Consider the following 15614-nt stretch of genomic DNA (forward strand, 5'->3'; position numbering starts at 1 on the left):
TACACACTACTGCCTTCGATCTACACTGCAGACAGCAGGGCTTACAATTCAGATGGAGTCGCAATTGCAGATGACGCAGTCCAGTAGGCAAGACACATTGCTCCCAGTGCGGCCCGCTCAGACCACGCATCATTGCAGGCTGCATACACGCTGAGCACCAGAGGTACCACTAACTCAGTGCACCACAAGTCAAAGCCACGTGACCTTTTTAAGGCAGAAATCATTAGACACAAGACATTGCTACCAGTGCAGCCGGCTCGGACCACGCATCATCGCAGGGTGCGCACAAGCTGAGTGCTTCAGGTGCCACTAACTCAGTGCACCACAAGTCACCGCCACGTGGCCTTACTGAAGCAGAATTCATTAGACAAAAGACATTGCTCCCAGTGCAGTCTGCCAGGACCACACATCATCGCAGGGTGCGCACACGCTGAGTGCTTCAGGTGCCACTAACTCACTGTACCATAAGTCATCGCCACGTGGCCATATTAAAGCAGAATTCATTAGACAAAAGACAATGCTCCCAGTGCGGCCTGCCCAGACCACGCATCATCGCAGGGTGCACACACGCTGAGTGCTTCAGGTGCCACTAACTCAGTGCACCATTAGTCATCGCCATGTGGACTTATTAAGGCAGAATTCAGTAGGTAAAAGACATTTCTCCCAGTGCAGGCCGTCCGGACGACGCATCATCGCAGGGTGCGCACACGCTGGTTGCCTCAGGTGCCACTAACTCAGTGCACCACTTATCATCGCTGGCTGCACACACGCTGAATTGCCAATAACTGTACAGCTCAACTGAACGCCACATGGCTGTGGGCCCTTGCTGACCGCTGCCTCTGGCCTACATTGCGGTCAGCGCGGCTCAAAATTGAGTCTTTATTTATTAATTACAGAGTCCAGTAGGCAACTAACTACAACGTCTTCGGTACCTAAATAATATCCTTTTAGTATCCTTGCTTCAATATATTTTTTTATATCAATTATAGCTTTAGTACAATCACCAAATTCATCTTGCAAGTCCAAAGGAACACTGGAAGGCAATCTACACTGCGGCCAGCAGACCTCACAGTTCGAATTCAGTCTTGATTCATTAATTTCAGAGTCCAGTAGGCAATTAACTATAACATCCCCGAAACCTACACATTTCGACAATGTATTCCATACATATTTCATCTTTTGTTACCTACACTGCCGTCAGCAGAGCTCACAATTTACATTGAGATGATTTATTAATTGCAGACAGAATTGAACTCTATGTCCTCAGATTTTGTCAAGAGGAAGTGACAAAAAGCATTCCTCGATGTCTGTGCTGACTCCTGCCTTCCATCTACAATGCAGATAGCAGGGCTCACAATTCACATTGAGTCGCAATTGCAGATGACGCAGTCCAGTGGGCAAGAGACATTGCTCCCAGTGCGGCCCACCCAGACCACGCATCATCGCTGGCTGCGCACACGTTGACTGTTTCTAATGCCCCTCCCTCAGTGCAGCACAACTCATGGACCCTTTGTGATACAATATTTTGTGTATAATTTCACATCTTGTGCCCCTACCTCAGTGTACCACAAGCCATGGGCCATTTACGATAGAATCTTTTGTGTATTATTTCACATCTGGTGCCCCTACCTTAGTGTAGCACAAATCATTTAACTTTTATGATTGAATCTCTGTGTCTGATCCAATCATTACCGTTCTACTTGTTGCCAGCACCAACTATTCCCGGAGGGCTGGCTTACACTCACCCCACATGCATCCAGCACAGACATCACTGGACATGTGAACCTGGTAATAAAAAGGAGTTGAGCGCACGTGCCCGTACCCAGTTCCACTATCTATCTGTGTCTGTGTGTTCATTATGTATGCAACATGCTGCCCCTGGGCCCTACCACATGACATTGTGCTCTGGGCAGCGTATGCAACCAACTTACCTTTGACAGTGGGAGAAAAATTGGTTATTTAACTTTGTCTTGGTCATTGTACAAGTACGTACGTAGAGACTGGATGAATAGAGTACTGCACGGAGAGTGCATAGTGAATTTATAAGTGCGTGGGGATTGGCGGAGTGATTGTATAAGTACATATGTTGGCGCAGCCTAACTCCGACAATGAGCTTGTCTCTAATTGGCTGCCCCCCATGTCCCAAAAACTGAAATTTGAACTTTGCATGGCCCTGTATTGCTACAGCTGCAATACTCCACTGAATGTGCAATAAACATTCACATCCACACAGCTGTGTCATGTCCACCATATTTCTTGTGTGGAACTATGGATGAATGTAGGGTCAGTGATTTCCCGTACATTCCATGTAGGCCATGTTGTGGGACTTGGCTCACAGAGTGACACATTGACGCTTGTGACCCAGATGACGGCAGAACTATAACAAGAACACCTGCATGGCATCAGTTGATTCCTCATACAGCTCATGATGGAGCCACGCCCATAGCTCCGGAGTCATTCTTCACAGCCTCACGCAGGACTGGCATACGTCAGGCCAGCCCACTCTGCGTATACTTACAGGGAAGGACAACAACGCTACTTGGCCCAGATTTTCATTGTAGTGATCTGCTGGTCACTGGTCTAGTTGTCAGTATGCCACAGCCACTCCCTCATGGCTGGTATACACCCACACCACACCCATCCAGCACAGGCATCACAGGACACGTGACCCTACCAATAAAAAAGACCGGGCGCACAAGCTCTATGCCATTTTAGAGTTGCTCCCGCTGCATGCACTGTGAGGGCCCATCCCGGTGGTCCAGACACCTCATGTAGGCCTGAGCTATCAAACAGGGAGGCCTACCGCCACGTGCGTGGCCTCACTGGTCACTGAGATAGTGGCACCGCAAGGACTGAGTGGGTGTGCAACTTGCGATGATGTTAGGTGCACTAGTATGTCCTCTGCCAAGGAAAAATAAAGATGCAGCACCAAATGTAAGACTTGTAGGCTTGCGAAGCGCGGCTGTATGATGTGGAGTGTGCCCTGTCCACGAAAAGGTGAGCAGTGAGGCTTGGATGTGCAGCGGTGGGCAAATACGTCTGGGCGGCGGGAGTGGATGGGGTGTAGCAGCCTGGATTCACAAAGGCAGCACAGCGATTTAGGCGTACGCAGTCGTATATGCTCTGCCATCACTAATTCTGTACTATGTTTCAGATGTGGGAGCTTGAGGGCTCAGCTAGGTCCCGGCACATGGTTGGAGACACAGCGGTGGTGTAAAGGTGAGCTCTGAGGGTTTTGTCAACAGTATGGGCACTCACTGTCCCTCTTCATCTCTTCCTTTCTCTCCTTCACACTCTTTCTCTCTCTCTTCCTCTCACACTGTTTCTCTCTTTCTCTCTCTCTTCCTCTTTCTCATACTCTTTCTCTCTCTCTCTCTTCCTCTCTCTCACTGTTTCTCTCTCTCTTAAACTCTCTCACTCTTTCTCTCTTTCTCTCTGTCTTCCTCTCACTCTTTCTTTCCTTTTCTCTCTCTCTTCCTCTCACTCTCACTGTTGCTCTCTTTTCTCTGTATTCCTCTCACTCTTTCTTTATTTTTCTCTGACTTCCTCTCAAAACTTTTTCTCTCTCTATCTCTCTTTCCCTCTCCTTTGTTGGACGCATGCCGCACAATCTTGCTTTTTGTTTAGCAGGCCTGCGATGATGCATGGCCATCCTGCAATCAACACTCAACCTTGAATTGTGAGCTCGGCTTTGCCGCGTGTACACAATGAGTGAGAAGGTTTCTTCGGCACGTGGTGTACCCTCTTCGACACACACTGGTGGCGGAAGGTGAGCAGAGAGGCTTGTTTGCGCAGTGGCGGGCAGTCAACTCCGGGCAGTGGGAGAGGATGGGGTGCGGCAGCCTGGGTGCACAGCGGCAGGCAGTCACCTCCGGGCGGTGGGAGTGAATGGGGTGCAGCAGCCTGGGTGCCCAGCGGCTGTCATACACCTCTGAGCAGTGGGAGTGGATGGGGTGCAGCAGCAGGGGTGCGCAACGGCGGGCAAACAACTATGGACAGTGGGAGTGGATGGTGTGAAGCAGCCTGGGTGTACAGCAGAGAGTAGACACCTCTGAGAAGTGGAAGTGGATGGGGTACACTAGCCTGGATACACAAAGGCGGGACAGCGATTTAGGCATACGCAGTTGTATGTACTCATCCATTACTGATTCCATACTATGTTTCAGATGACTAAGCTTGAGGGCTGCCCAATATCCCGGCACGTGGTTGGAGACACACCGGTGGCAGAAAGGTGAGCTGTGAGGATTTTCAACGCAGTGTCAACACTCACTCTCCCTCTCATCTCTTCCTTTCTGTCACTCACACTCTTTCTCTCTTTCTATCTCTTCCTTTCTCTCTCACACTCTTTCTCTCTTTCTCTGTCTCTTCCTCTCTCTCTCATTCTTTATTTCTCTCTCTTCCTCTCTCTCACACTGTTTCTCTCTCTCTTCCTCTATCGCACTGCTTCTCTCTTTCTCTCTTCCTTGTATCTCACTCTTTCTCTCTGTCTTCCTCTCTCTCACTCTTTCTCTCTCTTCCTCACTCTCACTCTTTCTCTCGCTCTTCCTTTCTCTCACTCTTTCTCTCTCTCTCTTCCTCTCTATCACTCTTTCTCTCTCTCTTCCTCTCTCTCACTCTTTCTCTCTCTCTCACTGTTTCTCTCTGTCTTAATCTCTCTCACTCTTTCTCTCTGTCTTCCTCTCACTCTTTCTTTCTTTTTCTCTCTCTCTTCCTGTCACTCCCATTGCTTCTCTCTTTTTCTCTGTCTTCCTCTCACTCTTTCTTTCTTTTTCTCTCTGTCTTCCTCTCACTCTTTCTTTCTCTCTCTCTCTCCTTTGATGGACGCATGACGCACAATCCTATCTTGCTTTTTATCTAACAGGCTGTGATTCACGAATCCACTTTCCCCCCAACACCACCACAGCTGAATGCGTGTAGAACCTGCGATGATGCGTGGCCATCCTGACAACGCCTGAGAAAGTTGCTTCGGCTCATGGTGCACCCTCTTACACACACGCCGGTGGCAGAAGGTTTGCAGAGGCTTCTTTCCGCAGCAGTGGGCAGTCACCTCTGGTCGGTGGGAGTGGACAGTGTGCAGCAGCCTGGGTGCACAAGAGTGCACAGACCCCTCTGAGCAGTGGGAGTGGATGGGCTGCAGCAGCCTGAGTGTGCATTGCCGAAACAGAGAATTAGGCATGTGCAGTTGTATGTACTCTGCAATTACTAATTCTATACTATCTTTCAGATTACTAAACTTGAGGGTGCACTATGTCCCGGCACGTGGTCGGAGACACACCGGTGGCACAAAGGTGAGCTGCAAAGATTTTCTCCAGTGTCAACACTCCCTCTCCTTCCCCATCTCTTCCTTTCTCTCTCTCACACTTTCTCTCTTTTTCTGTCTCTTCCTCTCTCTCATTCTTTCTTTCTATCTTTTCCTCTCTCTCATTCTTTCGCTCTCTCGCTTCCTCTCTCTCACACTTTCTCTCTCTCTCTTTTCCTTGCATCTTACTCTTTCTCTCTCTCACTCTTTCTCTCTTTCTCTGTCTTCCTCTCTCTCTCACTCTTTCTCTGTCTTCCTCTCTCTCACTCTTTCTCTCCTCTCTTTCACTCTTTCTGTCTCTCTTCCTCTCTCTCACTCTTTCTTTCTCTCCCTTCCTCTCTCTCACACTGTTTCTCTCTTTCTCTCTTCCTTGTATCTCACTCTTTCTCTCTCTCACTCTTTCTTTGTCTTCCTATCTCTCTCACTCTTTCTTTGCTTCTCTCTCTCTCCCTCACTCTTTCTCTCTTTCTCTTTCTCCTTTGCTGGACGCATGACACACCATCTTATCTTTGTTTTTGTCTTGCAGGCTCTGATTCACAAATAGTCCAGGGATGATACAACATGGCTGTACATAGTTTTATTTGTTGTTGTTTTGTTTTAATAAAATGTTTTATTTGTAAATCCATACATGACTAAGATTCTTATTTGTCCAACCTTACAAGCATCTTCTTATCAATAATTTTAGAACATTACCCAATTTTTTACGTTCCAGATTCCCTAACGTGACTGTCACATTTGTTTGTGGGGGATGGGGGTGAGGGGGGATGGTGGACAAGGAGCTCCTGCTGGGGGATGTCGGAGCAGTGTTGGGTGTTTGACCTGCATGATCATTGCCTCCAATGCATCTGTTCTCAGAGACTTACAAGCCGGCCGGCTGGCTCGTAGATGATGAACTGCGAACCGACTGGCAGGCTTATAGAGGGAGAACCGCAGCCCGTCAGTTCGCAGAGGGAGAGCTGCGGGCCAGCTCGCAGAGGAACACCTGCGGGCCGACTAGTATAGGGAAAGGTGCGGGCCATCGGCTTCCAAAGGGATAGCTGCGGAACAGTGAGGTGGAGAGAGGGAGCGTTAAAAGCGTATCTCGCAGAGAGAGACCTGCGGTATATTTCCAGTCTTGGCCCGAGAACTCGCACCCGAAGTGCTGTGAGCCGACAAGTGGTTCGCAGAGGGAGACTTGCGGGCCCAAGAATGTTGTTGGAGGTATGCTGTTGATGGGAGAAAAGGGTGCGTTACCTGCTGATGTAGGGAGACGCAGCGTGAAAGGGGTATCTCGCACAGACAGAGCTCCGGTATATTAAATTGCCCCCGGGACATTTCTTTTATAGTTTCACTTGATGCGAGGCACAAGATGGCTGCTAACACTTACTGGTTTGAAGTGTTGGCAGCCAATCAGAGGCAAGCTCATGCTCGGGAGTTAGGCACCGTCCAGATATATATGTTTTTTTCCTGTAATATCTCAAAAACTACTGAACAGATTTACACCATGTCAACAGAAGCGCGATTTTTGGACCAAGACCTTTCTCCCTGCCAAATTTGGTGTAATTCCATTCAGCAGTTTGACCTGTAGCCTTGTCTAAAGTTTCCTATGGAAAATACATTGAGAAAACACTTTTTCGGACCACCCTTTTTTCTCAGCCCCCCCTTGACCAATCACCCTTTAATATGCATTCGCAGCTGGATGGCTCCTGTCGTGGGTGCAAACATCTCGCAATAAACTTGCTTTCAATCAACAACCAACCTTGTACGTCCTCAATACACCCCTAAACTTTCAAGATATGATCTGATCAAAAAAGAGAACCTTTCTGGAAAATTTAGTAAAGATTTGTCAAAGGACACCAAAGTTATAAGCACATGGACGGCTCCAGGAGGGGGACCGCGCAACCCCCCTCCCAACATGAGTGAAGCCCCGGGTCTGCGGGGACTCCAGCGGGCCACCGCAGCCCCAGCGAGCCCCGCTATTATTTTTTAAGAAATGCCCCGGGACATAGCCCACCCTGGGGTCTCATTAAAATAAAACTCGGGAACCCGCGACCCAGCACGAATTGCATCAATATATATATATTTTTTTTTAAATGCTTTCTTTGGCCCTGAGGGTCCTTTTGGGACGCCCTGAGCAGGCCTAGGGGGTCATGATGTTTCTACCCTGCCCCCTTCTCTTGTTTTATACCTTTGTTTCTCTGTTTTCTGGTGACTCGCTTCTACTGAGTCACAAGATGGCTGCCAACACTTCCTGGTTTGGATTGTTGACAGCCAATCACAGTGATGCTCGTATACGGGACTTAGGCTCCACCCAGATATCAAAACTTTTATTTTTCTAATATCTCAACAACTACTAAACAGATTTACACTTTTTTTAAAAAAGCTCGCTTTCTGATCCAAGCACTACCTTTTTGCCAAATTTGGGGTAATTCCGTTCAGTAGTTTCATCTCTAGCCTTCCACAAAGTTTCGTATGGGAAATTGAATTTTTGACTCTTATTCTTTGAATTTCTCAAAAACTACTGAACGGATTTACACCATTTAAAAAAAAAAAAGGTCACTTTCTGATCCAGGCTCTACCTATCTGCCAAATTTGGGGTAATTCCGTTCAGCAGTTCGGGCTGTAACTTGTCGCAAAATTTCCAATGGAAATTAACATGGGGAAAACGTGTTTTGGGACCGCTCTTTTTTCTCAGCCCCCTCTTGACGAATTACCCCCAAACTTTCAGGATAGGAGCTGACTTGGATAGACTTTTTTGGGGAGAATTTCGAGAAGATTCGTCAAACGACGCCAAAGTTATTAGCAAATCAAAAAATGCTTTTCCTATTGAAACTAGGTTGTAACTATAACTACCTCCTGGAGACCGCCAGTAGGTGATATATTTAGTTATAATATTAAATATTACTGGAATGTATTTAAATTACATTAATTTTGTAAATTATAATATTTAACAATTACTACTTAAAACAGTATATATATTACACAATTTTTTTTTATTTAATTTTGGGACAATATTACTGTCCTCGATATTTTTTTTCCAATATGTTTGCACTTACTTACACAATATTGTGGTAAATAGTATTTTTGAGACAATATTCTTGTCAACGATATTGTTTACCATTATATTGTGTAATTGATCCAGAAAATGTATATGTGACTAAGCAATGAGTATTTCAAAATGAACTAATTTGAGGAAAACAGGCAAAGTAAATATGAATTGGACATGGTTTGACTTGACCTGGGGTGATATTGCCAGAAAATGCCCTTTGGAAAATGAACATTGAAAACTGTCTATGATAAAAAAAACTTTTCTCAAGGAAATAAATTATAACTGCAATAGTACCTACCCGGGAATGATTCATTTGAACAATTTGTTTCATGGAGTATTTTTTCCTCTTTTTCTCTCCTGTGAAAATATGGTACATAAATATGAAGAGCAATTTTGATTTTATAAATTCCACAACAATAGCTGATTTAGCTGATATGCAAGTACACGTTAGAAAAATGAGCAATGAATAATGTGGAATATTAGTGATTTCTTCCACTTCTTTTATAAAGATGTAATAGAAAAGGGCATGTGCTTTTGTATACATACACAATAAAGTTGGCAGCCGACCATGAGCAAGACTCTTGTTGATCAAAAACACTTGGTGATAGCATGATAATGTTGTAATCACAGTCCCCAATTTGTACCATTTTCAGGGCCAATAAGATAAGGCAGCAATGGAGGGCCAAATAACAGATTATGGTTATTTAAATTATGAGACAAGAAAACATTAATTATACTGCACATTCTGTAGCAGAATTCCTTTAATCAATTTGAGCTAGAAGCAGTATTTTTTTGTGAAATCCCCAAATAATACAAATTATGTGGCAAATGAAGTGACAAATCTGGTAAATCCATAATTGTGTAATCATAATTACCAAGGTACCGTACAAACCTGCCTCAACGACATGAACCTTGTTGGCTTCGTACCCGAACCTGCACTGAATGCCAAGTCACTTGGATTCCCCCTGGACACCAACCTCACTCTGAAGGAATACATTGCATAAAATGAAACACAGCCTGGTGCCAACTCTCTCTTCTAAAGGAAGTCAAACTAATTCTTTCAGAAAGCAACTTCAGAACTGCTCAAGCCCTCATATTCTCTCATCTGGATGGTGACAATGCCCTACTCCATGACCTCCCAGACTCCACAATAGCATCCCTTGGATGAATCCAACATGTCATGTCTCATCTAGGATCTGAGGAAATATGATCACATCACCCCAGTCCAGATGGAACTCTGTCGACTGCCCTTGGTGACCGGCACCATCTTATCTTCAAAACAACTGCATGATTTACATGACCAGCATCCTGCTTACCTTGCAGATAAGCTCACCATTTCTGGTGCTTCTCAGCATAACCACAACCAGAACACCATCAGACAGCTGACTAAGAAATGCAAAAAAAGAATAAATTAAGACAGCAGCCTATGCACACGGGTTTTGGAAGAATATCTCCATGTCCATCAGCACCACCCCAATGCTACTCCAGTTTAGGGAAGAATTGAAGATTCACCTCTTTAAAGAATACTACACCGCAATGCATTTATCATCCACAAACCCAGCTTCCTCTCATATTACTAATTGACTTTATGGTTGTCTTTGACAATGTATAGAATTCTGTTCCATTACAGCTAGTTTTACACTATAGAATACCATATACTCACATACAAATATTTGAGCTGGAACATAGTTTTGCACTGTTTTGCAGCACTACGTGCATAGTGGGGCTCCCATCGTTGGTACATGGTCATTTCTGTGCTACAGCACACGGTTTTTGATGCAAAGCCCTGTCTACTAACAACAGCAGCCACGGCTTTGCACCCAAAAAAATGCCTCCTCGAAGCAGGTACTAAGTTGATGTAACATTTTAATTTCGCCAAACCATTACCACATAGCATGCTTGCTGCACTGCCTAAGCATAGTATGTTGTACTGAAAGGGTACCCTTTCAAGACAAAACCTATGCTTGACATCAGACAAACACCTATGCACTACACTGCAACGGTGTTTACATGGTGCAAGGCAGTGTGTTTGAGTGCCAGCACAGGGGATGACAGCAGCAGTCCCAGATATTTGGAGCTATGGCTTTGTGCTGTGTTTTTCCCCTTGCACAACGCAGCATAGAAACATTTGTTGCTGAGCGGCTCTGCACAACTTTTTTTTAAGAAACTTCCCACTGTGTTCCCTTCTCCTCATCAGGGGACAATTTCTAGCTCATAGGAATGCCATGACACCACAAGCAACGGAGTGGCATTATGCAATGGAAATGTAGGTAATTTCGTTTGCCATTTTGATAATTGCTACCTGGGTATCTCGATCACGTCTGCATGGTAGGCGGTGGCAACCCAACCTTACACACGTACGCTCTCCCCCTGACTGCTGGAATATGCATGAAGAGGCTGGCAGTAATTACTGCGGCTGGCTGCATTCGCAGAATAAATATTTGTCCAATCACTCCCTAGCAGTTCATAACCTCAAGAACAACCAGTCAAAATCCGAGAATATAAATCAAAAACATGTGTGCATTGCTGTCTAATATAACAATGCCATATGGTCTCTAGAGGAAGACATAAACACAATATTCAGACACGCGCATTGTACTTTTTTCACCCTCACCTTTTTTTTTCTGCTAAATTTAAATATTGTTTAATAGAGTCATCCGTGCCCCAATTACTGCAGCTCAATTATGTTCTTGCATGTGTCAGGTACACTGCAGTCTAATTTAATCTTCATTACACATCGCCATATTGCAATTATGTATGCTATCAGCGTGTTAACACATATTTAAACCTGTTATTCCTTTGTCACTGATTTGCAAAGAAGTACCTGAAAGGAAGCAGATGTCATAATTGCACGCTCGTTGGGCTTGTACAGCCTTAAATCTCCCAGCAAATTGCAGATGATCGCATCACGTCTGAAATTAATGTTGTACTGGGGCACTAATGTCATGATTCATTATAGTTTTGCAATCTGCTCCAGTTCAGCTATGTGTGATAAAATTATATTAATTCTGCAAGCTAATGAGATTAATGAACTTGTGTGCAGGGGAGAAGAATGGCTGGCTATGTCAGGCTAGTCAAGTGCCAGGATATAGGTTATTAAACAGTATTCATCAATTGCAGTACATCCTCATTTGTATTAAATTAATTTGTCTGCCTCATTTAAGAACAATTAATCAGCCTGTACAAATTATGAAGTGCTTGCTGGTCAAATGATCTACCGCAGGAGTACAAACGTGGAACATTATGAGCCATCAAGGTGGTCCCTGTGGGTTCATATTAATTAAGCTTTAGCAGTTTAGAAAATTGTAGCAATATTTTATGATTAATGTGATTAAACTCAGTAAGAAAGTGTCACAACTGCTAGTTATTTCCGTGTCTGTGATTTATAGTGTTTACCCATTTCTAAGAAACCAGGAGTAATCTCAATTTCACAGATAATCGCCCACCTCTTTTCCCTATTTTATGTAAAAGGACCACCAACTAACACTAATGCCAAATGGCTTAGTAGTAATATAGAAGCAAATTCTTGTAATTCCACATGATGTGCATGGTGCGGTTTTTCCTGCAAGAAACTTGATATTCAGGGCTTCACAGACAAACTTAAACCTACTTTCAATAGGAAAAGTATTTTTTGACTTGACTATATCTTTGGTGCTGGTTGACGAATCTTCTAAAAAAATTCCCCAAAAAGTATGCTAGTAGGTCTTATTCTACATGGAAGGTTTCAGGGTGATCCTTTAAGTGGTGGCTGGGAAAAAGGGGGTTCAACAAAAGGAATGGTGAATAAGACTACAGCCCAAACCGCTGAACGTAATTGCTCCAAATTTGCCAGAAAGGTAGCTTTTGGTCCAGAAAGAGCCTGTTTTGTTATTTGGTGTAAATCCATTCAGTAGTTTTGGAGATATTAAAGAAAATCCAAATTTGTATATATATGGTCGGAAATTCTTCGCAACTATTTCGTGACTAGCGCAAATACACCTGCCAACAGGAATGCTGAGAGTTATACACAATTTAAATTACATAGTTTACAGACTCCATCCAAGTTAGTTTAAAAAAAAGGAAATTCTTTTTTCATAATCTTCTTGTCCCTTTTCTCAATAAAACTTTTTCTTCAATGTAGCCAATCTGTTTTGTTTCTAGACAGAGACTTCTTCAGGGCTACAAAATATAGACAATACATATACATTTTAAAAACATTAAACAAAGGCCTTTTGCTTGCATGCAAATATGTGACTCAAATTGGTCTGTCATTAGTTTATATATGAAACAGTCAAACAAGGGGAGGATTCCACAATTTTCCATCCAGGGAGGTATGATCGCTGAGCACACTATATTGCCAAGAGATTTCATTTGTAACAAATCAAAAAACACACTAATCTTACTTGTGAGGCAACTGCAAGTCACACTTTAACCATCATAATTATTCTGTGGTTTTTCAGTCAATAGGTGGGTGAGGTTTATTTATAATTAGGCCTAGACATCTATTGACAACACTGATTGCGCTCTCTTGTTTTTCTTGTGAAACGTGGTTTTCATGATCACCTCACCTGCACTGATCACGCTAACTGACAATCCAAGATGGCAGCCATGTATCGGGTCACATTGCCACCTGAGTTGATCATAATATTAAAAAAATAATCTTTCATGTCTTGTAAAATGTGGTTGGTATGATCGCCTGCACTGATTGCTCTCACTGACACTCTAAGATGGCGGCCTCATAATGGGTTATAGTACTATTTGAATAGGCTACAGTAAATCTTTCTATATGGTATAATCTCATCCCGACAAACAGAATCCTACTTTCCTAAGTAGATTCATATTGGATTTGAAGTGATAAATTACTGGTTCAATTTCATGACCGAAAAGAACCGTCATTTTACACTATATGATGGCGGCCACCATTCCCCCATAGTGGCTGGAGCCTTAAGGACTGAATTCATTTTTCCCAATATGACCTACATTGTCTCAACAATGGTTTATTTTCATATTTTGCTTACAACTGATTATTTTATATTATGAATACACAACACTTCAGGTGGTGCAATCCATTACTGACAAACAGGACCACACCTCTATATATATTTCTGTAAAGACCATGCAGGCATGGAGTAAATCAGTCCTCTCGATCTAGAATATCCTTAATTACAAACTAATAAATGGCGGTGGCCATTGATTTGTAATATCGGCTTGTATACATGATGTTTATTGTTAATGTTAATGCTAAGCAAGGATTTGCAGAGCGCACAGCTACTCAACAGAGTGTCCCAGTGCTAAGACAGGAGAGACGGGAGACCTATAGGCACTCAGAGTCCGAAGGGGGCCTATTCATTAAGGTAATTGTTGGAACATTCAGGTTTTCAGCTGGGTCATGGCCTTCCTGAGTGGTAATGGCAGGATGTTCAACGCACGGGCAACTTGCACTTGAAATAAGCGACCACCACAACAGGCTATACAAAAAGTAGGCCTCATAATCAGATGTTGTTGTGCTGATCTAAGTGATCTGCGCGGAATATAATGTAGGACACTTTTTCGGATGTTGCGGGCCCCCAGCCCATGAAGTGCCTTAAAAGCAAGAACTAGTGCTTTAAAGAGAATTCTGGACCGAACAGGCAACCAGTGTAGTTTCTTCAGACGAAATCCGTTCTCTGGGCCCTAGCTTAAGGACTGCTCTGGCGGCGGAATTCTGAACAATTTGAAGCCTATTCAGTAAGAACTCTGTCAGGCCCAGATTAAGGACATTAACATAATGCAGTCTGGAGGTGACAAGGGAATGTACCACCATCTTCCTGTGCAGAACCGGTAACAGGTAGAGAAATTTCCTAAGCATTTTCAAGAGTCCAAAACACGTGCCAGCCACTGTCTGAACTTGAGTTTTCATGGATAACATATCATCCATCTTTACTCCCAAGTTTTTGACAGTATTACCGCCGTCTGGGGAGGCGACACTTCATCTGGCCACCATTGGTTCCAGACATCCAGAGGGGGGGTACCAAAGAAGATCATTTTCGACTTCTCGGGGTTGCATTCAAGTTGGTTAAGTTGAAACCAAGCAAACACCTCTGTCAGACAATTTCTGATCTTCTGTCCGTTAAAATCCCCCCCTCCTACACGTAAACAACAACTGAGTGTCGTCCTTGTAGGATATAATCGTCGCCTCACCAGCTTCCGCCAAATTGGCCAGGGGGGACATGTACAGATTAAATAGTACTGGGCTCAAAATGGAGCCCCGGGGGACCCCCACATTCAAAGGAGGAATACTAGCTGCAAAAGGAGGAGACCAGACCTCTTGTTTTCTATCCTTTTAAAAGGAAGAAAACCATTTCAACACCGTGCCACCTAAGCTGCACTTCTGTAATCTCTGCAGTAGGCGATTGTGGGGCACCGTGTCGAAAGCTGCAGAGAGGTCCAAAAGAATCAATACAGTTTTACCTCTATTATCGAGGGTCTCTTTGATGGTTTCAGAGACCTCAAGCAGGGCCATCGCTGTGCTAAAGTTAGATCGAAAACCTGACTGGCTTGAATGGAGGAGGTTGTTTACTTCAGCAAAGTTGGTAATCACCGAGTGTACATATTTTTCAATCGTTTTTGCAAAAACCGGGAGAAGAGAAATAGGTCTATAGTTGGATAGTATTGTATGGTCAGCAGAAGGTTTTTTGAACAAAGGAATCACTTTCGCGCTTTTCCAATTCGCGGGAAACTGCCCATTACAAAGAGACAGGTTCAGGATACTATTGACTGTAGGATTAAGTATCTCTGCCATTGAGGCCAGAAATTTTGCGGGGCAAGGGTCTGAGGGTGAGCCCGACTTCAGGCCCTTCATTATTATTAATGAAGTTTCTAAGGAAATAGGGGGAAAACAAGAGAGGGAGGCACTTCCTGTCTGAATTTGACAGTCGAGCGGGGGGGAGTCCTTGATCTCTAGCCCACCATGCGCTCTAAAGGAGTATTGGATGGATATTATTTTCGTATAGAAAAAGTTTGCTAACTGTTTAATCCAATCCGAGGAGAAAGAAGGATGATTGGACACAGCATTAGGTGAAGAGAAGCTTTTCACAATACTGAAAAGTTCTTTACTTTTATTCCCAGAGCATTCAATTTTGCTTGCAAAGAATAATTTATTTTCCTCCTGAATCCTCTTATGGTAGGCTCTTAGGGTCTTTTTATACTTTTCTTTGTTTTCCTCACTAAAATCTTTCCTCCATGCTCTTTCCAAACGTTTACAGTCCTTTCTATTCTGTTTCAAAATAGCGTTGAACCAAGGAGCAGGGCGTCTAACGGGGTTTGGGA

The sequence above is a fragment of the Triturus cristatus genome, chromosome 12, assembly GCF_964204655.1.
Source record: "Triturus cristatus chromosome 12, aTriCri1.1, whole genome shotgun sequence".
In the NCBI taxonomy this organism is placed as follows: domain Eukaryota; kingdom Metazoa; phylum Chordata; class Amphibia; order Caudata; family Salamandridae; genus Triturus; species Triturus cristatus.